Source organism: Scophthalmus maximus, chromosome 12, assembly GCF_022379125.1.
Source record: "Scophthalmus maximus strain ysfricsl-2021 chromosome 12, ASM2237912v1, whole genome shotgun sequence".
NCBI lineage: Eukaryota > Metazoa > Chordata > Actinopteri > Pleuronectiformes > Scophthalmidae > Scophthalmus > Scophthalmus maximus.
The window spans coordinates 9,360,662-9,381,044 of NC_061526.1; the positions used below are offsets into that span (position 1 = coordinate 9,360,662).

Consider the following 20,383-nt stretch of genomic DNA (forward strand, 5'->3'; position numbering starts at 1 on the left):
CTGATTCCATTTCCGATTTCTGTCAGCGTCTGACAATTCAACGTGAACGAGACGTATTCTGGAACGTTTAGAAACGTAGAAACATGAAGACTCACACGGAGGTTGGGTCCACCTCATGGAACTATATTCAACTCACATGAACACAGAGTTATAGACAATATATTCAATTTCTTTGAATAAGTTCTTGAATATTACACACTGTAGCTTTGAATATCTTAAGTAACGTTTTTTAACGCTCCCTTTGTTTGTTTGTTTTTTCAAAAGAATCCGTTAAATGTGGATGTGGACAAAGGTCAAGTTATGTTTTTTGGACATTTTCATGATAATAATTATCGGGTTATTAATTAGAGGGTGGTAATAATAACAATTAAAGTTGAGTAGTGTCAGATCTGGATCCTGTAGAGAAAAAGTTCCTCCTGTTCTGTTGGTTGTTCTCTTGATGTCTCTCTCTCACACACACACACACACACACACACAAATCATGTTTTTATTCTAACAAATTGAACAGTGAACCGTCAGACTCCCGCGTCTTAATGAAAAATATAATCCACAGAGGCAGCTCAGCCTCCGAGTCCAGCGCCGACACCAGCGTGAAATAAAAAACAACCAAAAGTCAAAGAAAAAAGGAAGTTACTTGTATTTGTTTTCTTTCCTTCAGAATCCCGACAGAGATCCACGATATAATCTGTGTAATGGTTCTCATGTTCATGTGATAAGGTCAAAGTTCTTAATTAATCAGCGGCTCCGCAGGAAAACGAGCCTCGGCTCCGATCGGGCTGATAATCACCAGGTAACGTCTGCGTTTGTTTCAGTGTCGGGAGATATGGAATACATTTTTTAAAAGACCACCGTGTCCGTGTGTGTGTTTGTGTGTGTGTGCCATGACTCAGTAGTTGACGGCTGGTCGAGGACACGGTGAACCACCGCAGAGTAAATGGAGACACTAATGATGGCACTCAGACATCCTGGTGTGTGTGTGAGATCCAAATGGGGTAAATGGAAGCCTCTCACCATCGGTAATGAAACACAAACACAAACACGCCGGAGGATTTTCTCCCTCGAGTGGAAACAGACGGAACGAGTCACGCGATGGATCGTCGGAGGAAATAAACTCGATGGTCCGATGTCCGTAAAAGGTTCGAACCGGTCGTGAAACATTGAATCAGGACAACACACCTGGACATCAAACACATCGTCGTCCCAGGCGCTCTGCAGCAAACACACACACACGCACACGTCGGCTGCGTGGAGAAACCTCACAGCCTGAGTGTCGATGGACACGAGTGGAAAACTGAGTGAGAGGAGACGGAGATTCTGCTTCACTTTCTTCAGGCTTCGTTTTGTCGTCCAGTGTGTGTGTGTGTGTGTGTGTGTGTGTTTTCTACGACTTCCTTCCTTTAACCTTGAAAGAGTGTGTTGCGATAAAAAAAACTTAATAACCTATTAAATCAAGTTACATAATTACAATACCACATTGACCTTCCCCCACGACTGTTCGGCCATCTTTTCATCTGCTAATCTTTAAAACACACACACACACTCAAACACACACAGCTATTAAAGATATGATTATCCGTTCTACTGGATCAATATCTACTCAGACATATTATCATTGTGTGTGCGTGTGTGTGTGTCTTAAACGTCTTTCTAAATTATTGACTGTGTTGATTTTGACTAACCCTATAAATCCAAATGTATTTGAACTGATTTGAAAGTTTGAACACGTTCATCAATAAGTTGAAATCATTTACAATTCAAAAAAGGGATAAATTCTTAAATATGATTCTGTTTTAATGAATTGTGTCATCAGTCATCAATTTGTAAAAACGTTTGAATATATTGAATGATAGTTTTCATATCAACTATGAGTAGAATCATTATTAATGTGAAGGTAAAAGTGAGTGAGTGATTTAAAAATTCAACACATGTATTTCTACGATGATTTAATGAAACCATATGATTCAGACCTGCTCGTCGACCTTCGTCCACCGTCCTCGTCTTCCTCGACTCGTCGCCTCGGTTCTGCCAACGCAGCAAGTGGCGGCGGCCAGTAGGTTTTCATCGTGTAGGTGGAGGGACGGATAAACAGCAGCTGGTCCACTTCCTCTTCCTGTGGGGAATCCAATTAAATTAAATTTTAATTGAACTGCTCAAAATCAAAACATATTTAAAGTCGAGGCATTTTACATCCTGTCAGAACTCATGCTGCAGACTTTTGACGATCAGTGACTGTATATAAAGACGATCACTGACTGTATATAAAGAAGATCAGTGACTGTATATAAAGACGATCACTGACTGTATATAAAGACGATCAGTGACTGTATATAAAGACGATCAGTGACTGTATATAAAGACGATCAGTGACTGTATATAAAGACGATCAGTGACTGTATATAAAGACGATCAGTGACTGTATATAAAGAAGATCAGTGACTGTATATAAAGACGATCACTGACTGTATATAAAGACGATCACTGTATATAAAGACGATCAGTGACTGTATATAAAGACGATCAGTGACTGTATATAAAGACGATCAATGTATATAAAGACGATCAGTGACTGTATATAAAGACGATCAGTGACTGTATATAAAGACGATCAGTGACTGTATATAAAGACGATCACTGACTGTATATAAAGACGATCACTGACTGTATATAAAGACGATCACTGACTGTATATAAAGACGATCAGAGACTGTATATAAAGACGATCAGTGACTGTATATAAAGACGATCAGAGACTGTATATAAAGACGATCAGTGACTGTATATGAAGACGATCAATGTATATAAAGACGATCAGTGACTGTATATAAAGACCATCAGTGACTGTATATAAAGACGATCAGTGACTGTATATAAAGACGATCAGAGACTGTATATAAAGACGATCACTGACTGTATATAAAGACGATCAATGTATATAAAGACGATCAGTGACTGTATATAAAGACGATCAGTGACTGTATATAAAGACGATCAGTGACTGTATATAAAGACGATCAGTGACTGTATATAAAGACGATCACTGACTGTATATAAAGACGATCAATGTATATAAAGACGATCAGTGACTGTATATAAAGACGATCAGTGACTGTATATAAAGACGATCAATGTATATAAAGACGATCAGTGACTGTATATAAAGACGATCAGTGACTGTATATAAAGACGATCACTGACTGTATATAAAGACGATCACTGACTGTATATAAAGACCATCAGTGACTGTATATAAAGACCATCAGTGACTGTATATAAAGACGATCACTGACTGTATATAAAGACCATCAATGACTGTATATAGTGAATATGTATCCACAGTGGATGTGGAGACGGTGACGTCACCTGGAAAGTGTGAGTCAACGCGTTGAAGTTTGGCTTTGAGAAGTTTCTCTCTTTTTAACTCAGTTTGGTGTAAATACATTCATTCTTCGGCAGCACGGAAAAAAAACTAAAGAATTCATTCCTCCTCCGGACTTCATTACTTTTTGCTCACCAAGATAATATGACTTTGTCAAACAACGACAAGGAGCAAGAAAGAAAATGAGCTGAGAGAGAGAACACCAACTTCTTCCAGAGTAAAAAATTAATATCTGCTTCAGAGAAACTTTTGTCACTGACGCATGAAGATTTACATTTTCTGTCCACATGAAGAAAATCTTGGTGGGTCCTTTTTTTTAAATTTTTCATATATTAAATATATTAAATTATTTTTATTTTTTGTGACTGAGCAGACAGATCACGCAATGCCACTGAGCACAGAGGGAATTAAACATATAAATATTATTTATTAATCATGTAAGAGGATTACAGAGAGAAATCACTTCCTTCTCATGGTAAGTTAAAATATACCTGCATTTGTGGACATGTATTTGAACACACACACACACACACACACGGTAGCCATGGCAACTGTGGCAGATGAGTGCAGTGGTTGTTTTTCCCCCCCTGAATTCTTAAACACTAACAATGAGTCTTGAAAAACACAAAGACCGAACAAAGGTCTTGTCAAAACTTTTTACAGTTGACACAGGAAGGAAAATGAACTGTTTCTATCAGTGGCTGTATATAAAGATGTTTTTTCCTCCACTGTACCTACATGTCACCCTGGACTGCGGCACTAAGCTTGAGAAAATAACTTTGCATGAAGAAAATTATTTTCCCAAGATAATTTTGCGGCACAGTCAGCCTTGGCTTGACCCGTTACATATTTTCTAATGTGGATCTACAAGAGGTCTGACACTGCTGCTCACGGTGCGTAGCGAAGGACCTTCTCCTTTCAGGTGGCCGTGAATGACGTCGCTGAAGAGCAGACGGACGTGATACGGAGGACGTTTAGGGCTAAGAACACGACAGATTAATATTAACACAAGGTCTTTTGTGATTTTGTCAAGTTAAAACCATGGAAACTGCAGAGGAGGAAGCACATTAATACATGGATGCCTAAGTTACATCATGAAAATTTAGTCTCCACTTCCTCCCGCTATAATATCTCGGATACGAGCGCCGCCCATCTTGTGCTAGTGACGCCATTTCAGAGTCAGGATCTACACCCACCCAGCCAATCACAAGTCAGTCAGTCTTTTTCCACGGATAAATGTTGTCATAGAGTCAGATATCATGTCTCGCAGCTACAGTAGCTCACCAACTAGCCCGGCAAGTTGTTACCAACTCAACCAACACTTAGCAAAGCAAGCACATATACATTTTGAGCTGCCAGTTTCAATCAGTGACCGTGCGACCACACGGTTACGGTCACATTTCAGATATAACCCTGCTTCTGCAAAAGATGGTCAGTGTTGCAAATGAAACTTCACTACACCTTAAGATTTCTCTCCGCGCTCACATCAATACCTCTTAACCAGATTCAGTCGCAACACATCCTTTACTTCTTAAGGGACAAAGTCCGGAAATAAATCTGAGGCGCTCTGCTGCCGCCTGATACACGGTGATCTATCTGTCCACCGCAGCAGCGCCGGACTTTTCATATCAAACCTATATTTATGGAGGGAGAGTTCACCAAGCGTGAACACCTGATGTCCCGCTGTACATTACACATTGATCCAGGGGAGCTGTCAATACCTTCAAGCATCCAAGGTTTCTACTGTATCTGAAGGTTGCTCGCTGGTACGTGTCCCACAGCTTATCCCCACAAATCAGAAATGAATAAATGCCAACATAGCATATGTTTGTCTGTTGAATAAAAATACAGAATTATGTCCAATTATTGTTCACCATCTTAATACAAGCTCAGTTTTGGAGCAATTTCCTTCTCTAAGTTAACATTCGACATATCTAAAGGTCCTTACGTTTATCAAGAGTAGTTTTAAATGTTAGAAATAGCTTTAATTAGTAATTGTTAGCAAGGTAACAGACTATAAAATATGATTATCTACACAGTAAAGTACATGCTAAACATCTTTATATAGTCATAATGCTTATGTATAGGGTGCGTTGAGCTTCAAGCACCAATGTGAGTACAGCCTCACAGAGATGTTCCACTATACCGCGGAACATATCGCAACTTCCGATCTTGGAGGTCTGTAATTCCGAGATTATAAAGGGAACCATGACCTGGACTTCTATTTCTTTCAGTAGCTTGTAAACATAGCTGCTACACACACACCTCAGAGCTCATGATACTTAATATGACCCAGTTTATTACCCACACGTTTTACTGATACACTGCAAGAGATTTGGAGCTAACGTCAATAGCCCACAAATTGCTGTTTATTAAATGACAGCCAGTGGAAGAAACGCGTGATTGCGAGGCATATACAGTCGGATCCCCTGCAGAGTTATCGCTCAACATCATCTGCAGATAAAGATAAACAAAGTGATGCATCGCGCCGGAAGTCGACAGACGTCAGCCAAGGGAGTAGAAGCCGCGCAGGCAGCATCCTGCAGGAGATACGTCACCTCCAGTAGACCTCTGGAGATAATTAGACATAAAAACATCCAGGCGACACCGATACTGTGAGAACAAACAAAGACGAGTTTATGCAGTCTTGAGCTTAATGAAGCGAGGACGAAAATAGTTGGCTTCCCCCCCCCCGAGTAGACCTGTAATGATTCACGCTTCAAGGCAGCGTCTCTATCACAATACGCAAAGCTAACATTACAAACCCTCCCTCAGCCTGGCAGGAGAAAACACTTGCAGGAGTATATTTCAGAAACATTACGGAGAGACATATATTCAGCTGCCCCTGGCGGGTGAACTGAAGTCGTTGGGTTTATTAGACCTGCCATCAGCGCTGCAATAGACTGAGTGAAATCCTCCCCGTCGGCCATTACTGCAGAGAAAAACCGAGGAGGCAATCTGTAGCTTAAAAGTCAATAAATCCACTTGTGGTGATGGTTTCCCATCAGCGGTACACAAACCTTGAGGGAGGAGCCGAGGTCTTTAGTCCCATCATGCTCTCTCAAAGAGCCCTAATGAGAGCTCAGCCGACTCATTATGCAGAGAGGACTGGCAAGGGGCGCGATTATGGTGGATAACGTCTGGTTTGAAGGGTCATGCCTCTGTGTTTGTATGTTTCAGATCAGCGAGCAAAGGTTGTTCATCCGGCACTTTGCACAGAGTGCTTCGCAAACAAAGCAATAAAAAATAACCAGAACAACGTGGGTGTTTTATATCGCCACAGATCATTTCTCCAAACACACCATGAACCGAGAGTACAGGTTTACATACAGCCTTTTTTTCTCAGCTGAACCCTTAGCCTACATCCACATCTGTTATCATTGACTCCTTGTCCTTACAGTACTTGCTTTTTCATTTGTTTTGTTGTGCACCAAAACACCAAAGCAAATTCCTTGGAGGTGAAAAATCTACTTTGAATAAAACTGATGGATCTCCGTCCAGGCAAGCATTTTTGCATCGCATCTGAAACAATCTCCGTCCACACTAACACACCCGAAAACACATCACAAGACCATTCAGGTACACCGGTCGCTGCGTGTTGTCGTCAACAGGAAGCATATTGTCTACTCTGCAGTTGGTTGCTTAGTCACCGAGAAATAAACAACTACAACTCTAACAACAGGGGTCTCATCGCTAATTGGCTTTCGCGACAACACCTCATGTGGATATTGAGTGAAGCAAATGACCATTGCCCGTCGTGAGTGACGCAAAATTTACGTCTAGTCACATCTTTGCATTGACTTTGTATGAAAATCTACTCTCGCAAATAATTTGCGTTGCGTTTGGTGGGAACAAAGGGGGGGGGGGTGAAGTTTAAACAAGGATCAGAGGCAGTGTTGCTGAGGACGTCCTCTACTGTATGGATCACAGACCGTCTTCACTGCACGCTCTTCAGTCACAGGATCAAGGCTGGGAAACCTCGGGGAGGGCAACTCGCCACAGCTCTTGTTAACATTCCTGTCCTTTCTCATCGACTGAGGACGAAGAGTATTGATTCCATAGCATAGAATAATGTGACAACGCAGCTGTTGACGAGGGCAACGAAAAATACCAATGTGACTATGGGCTGATTATATTTATGATTCAATCCAGTAAAAACTCTGAACTTAGCGGCTTCACAGGAAGTTTTTGAGCTGCTGCTAACATTTTCTCCTATGATTTAAGATCCAGACAAGTAAAATTCTTCATTTTGGTAAAATATATGGTAAAAAAGCCAGATTTGGTTCTTATCGCGTCTAATAATCAAACAGCCAGACATCACTGAAGTGTTGCACTGTCCACATCTTCCAGTTCATTTCACCAAAATTGACAGAACTCAGGTTATAGATTGATTATCCTTATCCTTAGACTTAAGTTTCTGGTCGAGCGAGGCTATCTGTTTGCAGTCTTTCTGCTAAGCTAACCATGTGGTTGGTGTCAATGTCAACATAAGAACATTTGAGTACATTTTGAAACTATATCTTTAGATTTAGTTGAATAATCCACTTATTACAGTCCTGTAACACAACGCGAGTCAGCTACCGCCTCATGAATACGCGTGGATGTTTACAGCCTCATTAATATTCATGAGGCCGTCGCACGGATGAATATGCACCACAAACTGCAGCCAAAGAAAACAAGACAATACACACTGACCTATGAGAGAGTGTGTGTGTGTTGTACAATCCACCCACGCCACGCACGAGGTTGCCACGACACACAACTGCCATCTCCGACGACAATCTGTTGCTAATTAAGGTTTGAGATGACCTTTGGTTGATGACATGTTTACATACTGACACACACACACACTCATGACTCGAGTCACGCAGCGGATTAACGCAAAAACACAGGAAACGTATTGTGGAGTGTTTGAAGAGGGAATGTAAAGTATCTACTGTTCGATCACGACTGAACTGAACTAGGACATTCGCATCGGATCAGCATCATTAACTCTACTTCTGATCTGCACACGTTCCGATCTTGTGCGGCGGCGGCGGCGAAAAAACACGAGCCCCCACGTCCTCTCTCTTTGGCCGAGGACGAGAGCTGAGGGTCGTTAAAGACAAACGAACAGGAACTGCAATGTTCCTGCTCTCCGAACGCGGAGATCCAGTTTTCCACACATCATATAACGTTTATGACTATTTGATCCGAGGCTGGATCTAAAATGAAATCTGGAACTCGTCTAAAACCAATGTCGTTATGATTTCAGATGAGAATAAATCATTATTCATTTATTTATTTTGACCTTATTTATCAGAAGTTTTCAATCGTTAAATGTCAAACTGGGATAGAGATAGACTACGGTATATGACATGGAGCATATTAGACAGTTAACATACTGTGGGACAGTTACATGATGGTTATGTAATGAGGCCTCAGGGTGAGAACATTATGCAAGACGTGTGAAATGTTTGCATCGTAGGACGTTGTAATGAGAGTATGTGGTGTGTTTTTAATTTGATGATATCCTACTATTATAATCGTGTAGTTTAGGTACAGTGGCAAGACCTTACCTTCATTCAGAGAAACGTCGTGACCTGGTCAGAACTGGAGCACTTTTACAAAATGCATTTAGAAGATTATCTGAAAGTTGAAATGAGTTCAGAAATCAGACAAACATTTTTTATCCAACTCGTTATAATTCACATCGTAAAAGTCTTTTTCATTTTGCTCTGTACCTCGTCTGGGCGGAGGGACACAGTAGCAGGAGGCCACTCGGCTCCTTCACGACATACTTCCCCTTGAAGATGTGAACTGTCGCACCTTAGCTCGCAACGCGTCGCATCTGAAATCACCTCATTCCGAGAACAAGAAACCATCGTCCCGTGTAAATAAGAGATCAGACAAGGACAGAGAGTAGTCAAGGACAGACGGGATGGATCGGTGCGCAATCACACACCTCAAGGACGCCAAACAAACAGCACAACCCATGTATCTTCATCGCACGGTGACATTTTCCCTCACTGCTATCGCTGCAGCCAATCGGCAACAGGATTTATTCAACAAAGGTTATGGTGAGGAGGTCCGCCGTGGAGAGCAGACGACGAAGGTTTTCTTCTTTTTGAGTCTTCTTCGTGTGTTTCTCAGGGGCTGTCGGGTCACGGCGAGGCACTGTCGCCGCCGCCCTGACGTCACTGGGTTCGAGTCCGACATGTGACCTTTGCCATGTGTCATCCCTCATCTGGCTCCCGCTGGGCCCCATGTTAATCCCCCTTTTCCTAATAACGTAGAAATGCCACGAAGATAATGTCAGATAAAGGTTCCCGGGTCGTCAGCGAGACGACGCGGGGGAATTCAGAAGGTAATTATGTTCAACCCGAAGCTTTTTTAAACAGTGCTCAGGTTTTTACCGGTGACAGTGAACCAACACTATACGCTGGTTCACTGCGTAACAGCCCTACGCTCAGTCAGACTCCGATCAGATATTAACACACAGACATCACCTGTAAGCTGGTGGTAAACTGCGATCTGTATCTACATGTGCAAACGGATCTCACCGAGGTAGAAATGCAACACGGACGGTTAACGTTACGCTCGTCATCACGTCAGCGGTGAGAGAAAATCTGTCACCATGAGAGATAAGATAGCGTCAGCTTTCGATTAGAACGGTGGAAGGAACACATGCGAGAAGAAAATGAACTAGGACGTCACCAAGTAGAGCTAGAACCGTCACCAATGCCAAGACGGACCAACCAGAGAGCAGCGGCGTGATGATCTCAGAGCCGGAGTCAACACCTGCACAGGTACAAATGCCGCCGCTTTGAGGGCGAGACAAGAGAGAGCGAGGCGAGCGTAGCTGAGTCGTGGTTTCGATCTGTGCGAAATGTGCACCAACGGAAATGGCACATTCTCGTATCGGGGAAATAAATGTCTCAGAATTACCATAGAAACGAGTCGTTCCACTGATTCGCTGCTCTGCATCTGAGGGGAAATCACACGGAGCGTTTATTGACACCGCTGTCGCTGCGCCCATTTCTTTCCGCTTTATGGCGCCGGTCGTTTGATGGGACTAGAGGTGGCAGAGGGGGTGAGGAAGGAGGCAGCTGCTGAGATGCTGAATAATGTGTGCACTTACTCCACCGTGGCATCAGACGGCAGCAGGCAGCGATTCAGAGGGGGAAACTCTAACGGGCAGAAAATGGAACATAACTCAGACCATTTCCCTTCTGCTTAGTAAACACTAATAAAAAGGAGGCACACATGGGACACACGGGACGGAGGCTCGGCGGAGGTTTGAAAGTGTCTGAAGACTATTTGGATCATCAGTCCGTCAAAACAAATTTGACGGACAATAAACAAGTGCGTTGGTTTGTTTTTCTGGCCTGTCACTTTTCCGATCAAAGCCAAACTGGAGTAACTACACAAGCAGTTTATATGAAACACAATCACATGAACGTTTATAGATCATAATCCAGTTCCCGAGGGCTGCTGGTACCCACACAGTCACAGAGACAAAGTGATTACAGAAAACATAAAAAAAGATCTCCAAAAGAAAATGCAGCATTTTTGGCTTTAGACCTTGAAACAATGCTGATGATTGACGAAGAAAAGTCATGATTTACAGACGGATATACACGATACTGTCCACAATATTACTACAGAAAGATTCGGAAAAGGAAAAGTTGTGGGCTTGGCACATAGATCAAACCCATATTTCGGACAATACTAAACTTTTGAAGTCCTGACACGCAAAGTTATGAAATGATGCCGTTGTATCTGTAAAAGATGTCAATATTGAGTTATATAAGTGTTATGTATAAAGTCTAAAGTCAGGTGAAGAAGTGTGGTCCATCTTTATTTAAAGATTATGGAGGAATTTCAGTTGTCACTCACACAATCAAACCATTGAAATCATGAACAGAAAACTTGTAATTAGGTATTTTTCTGACTGGATTAAATAGACGTTTTAACTATTGAAGAAAAATGAATTAATCGTCAGTACATGAGTTGAGCTCGTCTCACACAGGAAACTGTGTGATGATTAAAAATCCGAGACAGTGCTTCAGGAGGATCTCTCTCTGTCATGATTGGGATTCTTTATTCGTCTGTATTCATCTTTAAATTCCCCCCGAGGGATCAGTGTTCCAGAGAAAAGCTTTAATTACACCCATATATTCACCATGTAGAGGTGATGACTAATGCCGCTGTTTTTAAATATTGTTTTAACTCTCTTACGTGGAGAACCTGTCAAGGACTAATTCAAGGATCTTTGCGCTGGTAAAGTCTTTAAATACATTCATTAAAAACACTGCAAACCTTTTTTGAGCTTTTTGGAGATTTAGATCATTTCCCAGACCACTGCCTCCCCATCAGACCCGCCATCCGGGGGTTTGATAGTTCGTACAAAGTGCTGACTGGCAATGCTCCACTTTAAAGAGGGGTGATATTCATTCAAGAGGAAGTTACAAAAAGTTTCAGACTGGGCTTTTCAAAGTGCAAAAGGTTTTTGGAAGCCTGGAGGAAGGGGTTCAGGCACGGTTCTACAATCTGACAATGTGTTTGTTTAAAGCAAGCATGCTACCTTAGCATGAGAATACTGGGTCTCAAACAGCATTCCCAGATGGTCACAATGTGGCAGGGGGAGGGTATCTAGAGGACTACCAGGGAACATTAAGCACTTTGTTGGAACAATTAGGATTATTGGGCGTTCCCTCTATGTCCCCACAACATTTGCAAAACCTTTAGTAACGCGACAGGAACTTTTGCAGGAACTTTAGCGGAACGAAGATGACCACAATGGAACATCCCATTCATATCACATAGGCATCGTTATTATGTGACCAACTATGCGAATGTGTTCTGGGTAACGCTGCAACACGATAAAACTACACTGACTAGAATTCCTGATAAATCAGGAACGTTAGTGACAAATAGGGAAATGCCTGCAAATTCAAACTTCCTTACAAGTAAGGTATAACCCTGAAACGTCACGAAGAACCACAGACAAGTGGACATCCCTGAAAGTCAACGAGGTTTGTAATATCCAAGATGTGGTGTTCTTTGAAGTGCGGGGGCTTCATGTGAAGAGCAGCACATTTTTGACTGGGAGCCTCTTAGCAGGTTAATCTGGGAGACGGGTTTTTCCCGATCCTATATTGACATTTACAAATGTTCCTTAGAACGACGACAACAATGAAGTTTAACACAGAAATGTGAAACTTGAATGGCAGGTGAGGAGGGAGGCTTGGCAGCGTGCGTATCAAGCTTCAGGCAGCAGGAGTAAAAATCCTGTGGCGAGTAGAAGCGGCAGCAGTTAATCAGCTCTTTGTGGGAGGTAACATTTACCTCCCACAGGTAACACAACAGACTGAACAAGTGTTTTTCACACCGCGACGTCTCAAACAAACACAGAGCCCACGGGAGTCGTTTAATCCCATCACTCTCCACCGCTGACCCGCCAACTCTGCCTGTTTTTCTTACAGAAAAAATCCGCTCCTGGCTGCAGAGCCGATGCCAACAAATCAAATTCATTCTATTCATTAAAATCCAAAACATTTACTTTTTTCGCCAAAAACTCTGTCACATAAACTGAACCGCTCTCTCTCTCTCTCTCTTATTCAACGCCATCACGATAACAAAGTGAAAGGGGGTCACAGGGAAGGGAGTTATTTTATATTACCTGACACAATAATAAAGTTAATACAGCAAATTCAATGAACCGTGACAAGAATTCTTCAGCATTTCAGTTTTAGAAGAGTGAGAGGCTGTGATTAATCAGAAAAAGCCTCCTTTTCTTTTTATATATTTTTTTTTTCCACGGGGGAATTATCAATAATTGATTAGACATTTTTACCAGCTTGAAGCTGCGTATATCAAACGCTGTGTGATACTGAGGCCTCGTCACAAGTGTAGGAGATGAAAGGACATAATGAAAGGCTGAGCAGACGATCACACGGCAGAGCTCACACTGCTCTGCGCGACCGGGTCTCAGCCCGAAAATCTACTTGAACGTGGGCGTTTCGTTTTCACTGAGAAAACAAAGAATTTGCGTGCGTTAAAATACAGTGTGCGTGTAAAACAAATGATGTTTCTAATGATTCTGATATTACCCTTTCTACTGATGTGACAATGCTCTGTAATGACGATCTGCCTCATTATCCGGATGTTTGCGTCACCTCGTATATCAGCCCTGATTTTGGATAATCTGATGCCTTTACTTTGAAGGATTCCAGAGTCTTTTACTTGCCTGAGCAGCTCAGCAGGAAGTCTTTTAATGTGTGTCAGAACATAGACAGTGCAAAAAAGGAAGGATGAGATGACGGCTTCTAAAAATGAAGCCAAATCATCTTGATTGCCTCCCCGTTGGCCTCCCTCTTAGCAGATGGACCAAACTAAAAGTAACTGTATGTAGACGTTAAATAAATGTTCCCAAACATAGTTTCTGTCATTTGAAGTGTTCAGTGTTTCAGAAATGCTTGGTTTTAATTAGTTATTTGATGTTTTGCAAAAACGAGCTGAGACGTCATGATTGACAGCTGAGACTGACTCGCGACTGGTCCAGTGCATGTGTGGGCGTGACCAAATGACGTCAAAAGTACAAGATGGCGGCGCCCCGTATCTGCTCAGGATATTTTAGCTTTTATTTTACTGTGCGACGGGAGAAAGTGGAGACATATCGTTTGACTTTATTCAGAGTCTGTGTCAAACTCGCAACAGAAAAGTCCTGCGGCTGTTTGTGTTGAACCTCAAGCTGCGTTATGGTTTATGGTGAGGCAGATTAAGAGCTTATATCTATGCCAGGATTGGACGAGATGTTTTGTCGCAGTGAGGGACTTGGGGAGATGTTTGTGTCTCTGTTGTGAGTCTGTGTTTCTTTGTACGAGTGTTCTCTTTAATTATTTGTGTGTTTGTCTTTTTGGAAGAAGCAGATAGTGGCGGTAATTGAGAGATGGTCGTTACTGATGCGTCGTCTAGTCCTGATGATCTGCTGAAGCCTTATTTGCCATTTCTGCACTGTGGCGAGTCTATTTTTGGAGAGCAGAAGACTCTGAAGATTCTGAAAACCTTCAAGGCCTCAGCGACAGTTTGTCACCTGCAGAGGGTTTTTTTCCGCTCTCTCCCTGTTAACCTTTGCTTATCCACTGATGATCTGAAAAAATGTGAAGTCGGTTAATCCAGGGGATTGTGGAGATATTTCAGTCAATCCCATTCCTCTGGATGAGTCTCGACATCGAGGCTATAAAACCTTGTGTCACTCGAGGTCATTGAATGGGACGGGAGTCGGACTTGATCAATGACTTTCTTCTGTGCTAGATTTGATGTCGGTTTACGTGAAGATGTTCACACTGCCGTACACGACATGTTCGAATAACGCAACGTCTGTGGTCCATGGTTGGTTCTTGAAGACATGGATACAGGCGGCGTGTTTGTTCCTACAAAGAGTGTAAATCCACTGCGGTTCGCTGGCACTTTCCAGATTCTGTGAATGTACCAAAGTCTTCTTTCATTCCTGTTTGACAGATATTTACATCACACAGGAGATAAGTCAGTGAGAGGGATGAGAGCGAACACAAAGCTGTCCCATTCCCCCCGCTGCCTCACTGATACGTCAGGTATGTGGCTACGTCTCTGCTTGATGTATCGATATCAGAAAAACTAAACATTCCCGCGAGAGGCTGACGTTTTTGGTTGGGAGACAATCCGATAGTGATTCGGGGGAAATCGCACGAGAGGAGTGATTGCGTTTAAGCGGCTCAGATACAGCATGTGAGCTATTTGGGTCAATGACTTTTCCTTCCCCCGTTAGTCGAGTCTGATAAAGTCGCAGGTCTGGAGTTGTGTTTTTGTCTCCGGGAGCTGGTGTTTATTGATGCCGCCTGCCTCCGTTATCTCGGCATAACGACTCAATGTCATCCTGAGGAGCATTTGTATTTGGGACACGAAGAGCAGTCGGGGGAGGGTGGAGAGTGTTCCTTCTTTTGTTGTTACAGTTTGAACATCTTAAAAAACAGATTTCCCCCTTGATCCTCGTTTCCTTCGTCCACCTCTTCACTCCAATATGGCATAGAAACATCGTCAAGGGCAAAATGGCTCCATTTTTATTGTTCCTATTCTTTCAATTCGTTGGTGTGGATCCAGACAAAAGGGGCGGGTCCAGCAACCTTTCATAACTTTCTTTGACAAGTTATAAAAATCGCAAAAGCTGGAACGTAACTAATGCTAATTGCTAATGATTTAAGTCAATACACTTTGTCCGCTTGTGTAATAGTTCAGAGTGTCACACTTACTTGGCGACTGGACTCGGTTGTAATTGTGTTGGAGATGTTTCACCTTCGTCCAGGACGTTTATTCGGTTTCTTGGGTAAGAGGTGAAACTGTCTTACCCAAGAAACCAAAGTCCGGTTACTCCGCGGAATTCATGGATCGTGATGAAAGGAACCCCAGGTATATTTAGGGGGCTGATATCTAGAAAGTGTGTACAAATTCGTGCAGCATTGTTGTTATCCGTTATTAAAATGGTCCATCAAGGCGGTGAGGGCTCAGGGTGCGAGCTCGTCCACATGATGTGTTAACAAACTGCTGAAGCACAGAGCATTACGCCCGTTCCTGATGATGCTGCACTCGGCCCAAGTGGATTTTTAAAAATGCACCTAAAGAAGCAGAGTAATCCTCAACCCGCCTCCTAGGATTTTTTTTCTCCTTTTCTTCGTCTAAACTGCAGCGATCATTTACCAGGCCTCTTGTGTTCGGCTGTAACAGCTCAGCGGAGAGGAGAGTCTGTTCTGCACTCGGTTCTTTAAGGACGTTTGTGAACAGACGACAGGGACTCGGTGGTGTCGGTTAGCGGCAATTCTTTTTTTAAGGTTTAGGTTGGAAGAGGAGAGAAGATGAGTCACTGGGGTAATGGTTTAATAAACTTACTTAAAGTGCCTTGAGGTGTGTTTATGGAGCAGTGATCAGTTTTTAATTGGAAAAGGAACAGACGCATTTTGGGGACAGTTACTGAGCATCGCGCCAAAAAGTTTACAGTGGGACGACGAGAAACGTGGGTGGACAATTGAATTAAAAGGGAATACGAGGGGGGGTGAGCTTGACGCAGGTCCGAATTTCTATTTTGTCACCGTGGCTCCTGTGACAGCGAGAGACAGATCAGTCCCCTCAGTTTGGGCCAGAGGTTTCCATCTTAAGAGTGGATGCTGTGGATGTTCACATCATCGGGGACTGCTGCCTCAGCTGCGGAAGCCTGATGGGGATAATTGGCAGCTGACAGCCAGGAAAAGAAAAAAAATAACCGGGTGTTGAAAGCTGCGAGAGATCGTTCATTTGGGATTTTTAAATCCACGTTCCCCGCGGCTCTGGATTACATTGCATGTTAGAGGTCTCGCGCATCAAAGATCTCCATGTTGATGTCCGTGTGCCTCTGAACCACCAGGACTCCTGCTGTGCCCCCCCACGTGGCAGCTAGAGGGAAACCTGGAGAACGAGATCCAGGCCGAGTCTGCAGGGAAACCCGGAGCAACAGTTCTCCCCAGAGGTTCAGACTGCGAAGACCCAACCCCCGTCTGCGCAAATAGAAAATGTTCAAATGCCGAACATCCCCGAGAGAATAGCTACATAATGGCACAGATGTAAGTTTTCCGGATTCTTTATACATACATATAACATATGTTCTTCTTTTCGAAAGGTCTCCTCCACCTCTTCTGCGGATCTGGGCGCCTCGGGGAATCCTCTCAGCTTCATCTCATAACAGGAGGCAGCTGGTTTTGTGGCGGGGGGTTTACATGTCAGTACAGGGGCGGTTGGTCTTCGGTCAGTGGAAAGCTTATCCTTGTCAGCATGTGGAAGACGTGGCTTCACATGACCTGCTTCGGCAGCGGGGTGCCGCTGCCCCCAACCAGATACGTTTCCATCCGTGTGCTGTGGAAAAGACACAAAGTCGCGGTGCAATACTCTTAGAGTCGAGCTGGACAAGTGAAGTGACCCTGGAGACACGTCACGTGTGTCGGTGAAGCCTTCAGCCAATCAGGACAGAGTTCCGTGGTCAAGAGGTGGATCTCGACAGCCGCCTCGACCCATGACATTTGAACAACATTTCTGTTCAACGCAGAATCGTGTTCATTGTTGATTTAATGTTCTATGATCCCTCAACTGTACTTGTTCGGTGAAATCAGCTGCGAGAGGATCATAACCAAGATGATTTTCAAAGGGATCTACTCGGCCTGTAGCGAGCACACGTTTGTACCAGAGGCACTGGAGTATGAGAGACGAGGCGGTTTACCGGAGAGAGTCACGATTGCATTAAACTCTGTCCCGTACGAGTCCCGAGACTGGATGGAAGAGCGACACTAAACCAGCAGAAAGCTACTGTTTCAATGAAGATATGCATCTGTCCAATTCCTTAATTTACAAATTTACAAATCAGCAGCAACAGGCAGCAGCTTTTTTGAAAAGAAAAAAAAAGAAAGAACACCGAACCTCATTTGAATTCAAGTGGAGTCTCCAAACATGTGGATGAAATATTCAAAAAGGTGCAGACATGAAAAGGGAAAAGGTTTGAACCATTATCAAAGCTACTAAGACTAAAGCAGATATGTATACATGTGTGTATATGTAAATACTACACTGTAACTCAGTAGTCATCAATCCGCACCGAATCTCACACATTCATAGATATCGGTGTAAATATGTCTGATTTTCTATGCTTTCTATTAATTATTCTGTGCAAAATTTTAAACAAAAAGATGCAATGTTAAAGAAAGAGATTAAAACACCCCACCGACTTTTACTGGATTCTTTGCTGGCCCACGTCCAATCCGTCCACCAAGTTTCATGGAAACCGCTTCTTGAGTTTTTGCGTAATTCTGCAGACAAACAAACAAACAAAGGGACAGGGGTGAAAACATAACCTCCTAGGCATATTTCAGACACTGAGGCATCAACATTCAAAATGAATCATCTTACACTAAAATTGTATTAATTAAAAGACAGGTAAAGGAGGTAAAACTGGCCGTTAAAAAGTTAATAGCCTAACATAACTTCTGGGGGACAAGAATTCAAAATGGGGAGAAAGTTCTGCACCTTTCATCACTGTGGTTTTTACTGATCATCAGTAGAAATCCAATAGAATCAGAATCAGTGTGGACTGACAGTAAATCCTCAGTAACACACAGAAGCCTCTTTCCCCGCGTAAAGAAACAACATGTCGCTGAGCTGCGACTCAGCGGGAGTTTGACAGATCCTCCGCGGGGGGGACGCTCTGACGACATTCGGTGGTTTGGGTGCTCGCGGCGAGCTGACGTTTGAATTTCTGTGATTTAAGTGATTCTCTGTGGTTTTCAGGCGACGTCATCGCTCAAACGGGGGCGGGGGAAATACTGAAGAACACTTTGGTTAGCCAAAATGTTCTGCCTCAATGAGATGTGATGGTCATTTCAGAGGACTTGAAGCCCCCCTCCACTTTAAACCCGGTGCCGTAGCCATTGTTTGGTCGTAGCTTGCCAGGGGTATCAGTTAGCTAAGGTAGCTAAGTCAGAGCTGGTGATTAGGACTAAGGTATGTTTATAAGGTTGGCAACACTTGATTAGCTGTTTGGTAATGTCGCAAAAACAAAGGCTTGTGTTAGAGTGACATTTAAAACATGTAGATCCACGAAAACTACATGACGCAATGATACATCCAAGACAATTTTTCATGTTTTTTTACAATTTTTAGCAGGTGAAATACCTAAATTATGGAAATTTTGTGTGTTAGATTCAAAATCTACAGCAGATTGTCACAGTTTACTTGAATACCCGGTGACGAGCTGTAAAAAGCATAGACAAACTTCTGCACTTGAGAGAAATTGAAAGAAAATCCAAAGCGACAGCGTCACGGACATTGGTTCAGCGCAGAAACCAAAAGGACATCTCAAGCTTCACCCCTTTTATTTCCTGAGCGTCGTTCACGAGTGAGTTGCCCCACAGGTGTAAAAGGTTTTAGTGAGACAGCACGTGAACGCCTCCAGAGCTCGGTGAGTGCGGCGGGAATAACACTTCAAATCCCCAGCAGAGATGAAATCCTGAGGGAGAGCGAGAGCCAGCGGGGCCACTGTGAGATGTGGTGAGTCAAGGATACGTCAGGACGGACGGGTGAATCTGCCGCTGTAAACACGCCGATAGCCGCGGCAGTTTGACTTCTGGCAAATGGAGTGGAAACTCCATCTGCTCGAGTGGCGCGGGCTGGACTCTCGTCCTCGCAGTCGACAAGCACACGGTCAAACTTTGGTCACTTGGGGTTGAGATGAAAAGGAAGAAATGCTTGAAGCGGCGCCACATGACTGACGGGACGTAATGCAGCCGTTTGTTAAACGCTGGCAGAGCGAAGGCCTGAGGTGGACGACTTTTTAACGTGAAGAGATTTATGGGGTCGTGTCATCTGGTGAATTACGATGCAGCATAGCGGAGGAGGAGAAGTCGAGATTGTGTTTAAAGGAGGATGTGGTAAATGTAAAGATTAAAAAGATAAGGAAGAGGAAAAAAGTGTTGAATGGCTAGAAAGACAGGATTTCTTTAAAGTCGCTGATCGTCCTTGTATATATTTATATACGCACAGTCATGGGTAACACAGACAGGTAGGTGAACCTGGGTGTTGAGGTCAGGTCATCGCAGTCAAACACAATTCCCGCAGCTGTTTGAGGATCTGTTATTGAGCCTCTGGAGGAAACGTGGAGTAACATCATCATCTCCACTCGAGGCCAAATCCGCTCTTACGTACTGTTGACTTTGTCCTGTTTTAACACCCCCCACACACACACACACACACACACACACACACACACACACACACACACACACACACACACACACACACACACACACACACACACACACACACACACACACACACACACACACACACACACACGGGATTACTCTCACCCTCGCCTCCCGTCCAGTCACCTTGCCTTCGGCTCCGACCCGGCCCATTATGTGGCTCTTTGAGTCGAACAACACACGTGTGATAATAACCTGTTGTCCCTCTCGT

At 43.3% G+C, this 20,383-nt stretch overlaps 1 protein-coding gene across 12 annotated transcripts in view; it reads right to left on the minus strand.

Moving 5' to 3' along the window:
- npy2rl (neuropeptide Y receptor Y2, like) overlaps window positions 1-20,383 on the minus strand; it is a 112,209-nt gene that overhangs the window by 82,610 nt on the left and 9,216 nt on the right. For 2 of the 12 annotated variants that reach the window (XR_007031815.1, XR_007031814.1), the window contains exons 1-3: window positions 9,100-12,381; window positions 8,935-9,004; window positions 1,968-2,110 (exon numbers count right to left, since the gene is read on the minus strand). The gene's annotated coding sequence lies outside the window, so the exon portion shown is untranslated. Of the gene's footprint in view, window positions 1-1,967; window positions 2,111-8,934; window positions 9,005-9,099; window positions 12,382-18,137; window positions 18,223-20,383 lie in introns of those variants that run through there. The other 10 variants (XR_007031810.1, XR_007031811.1, XM_047336256.1 and 7 more) reach the window with 7 other exon arrangements.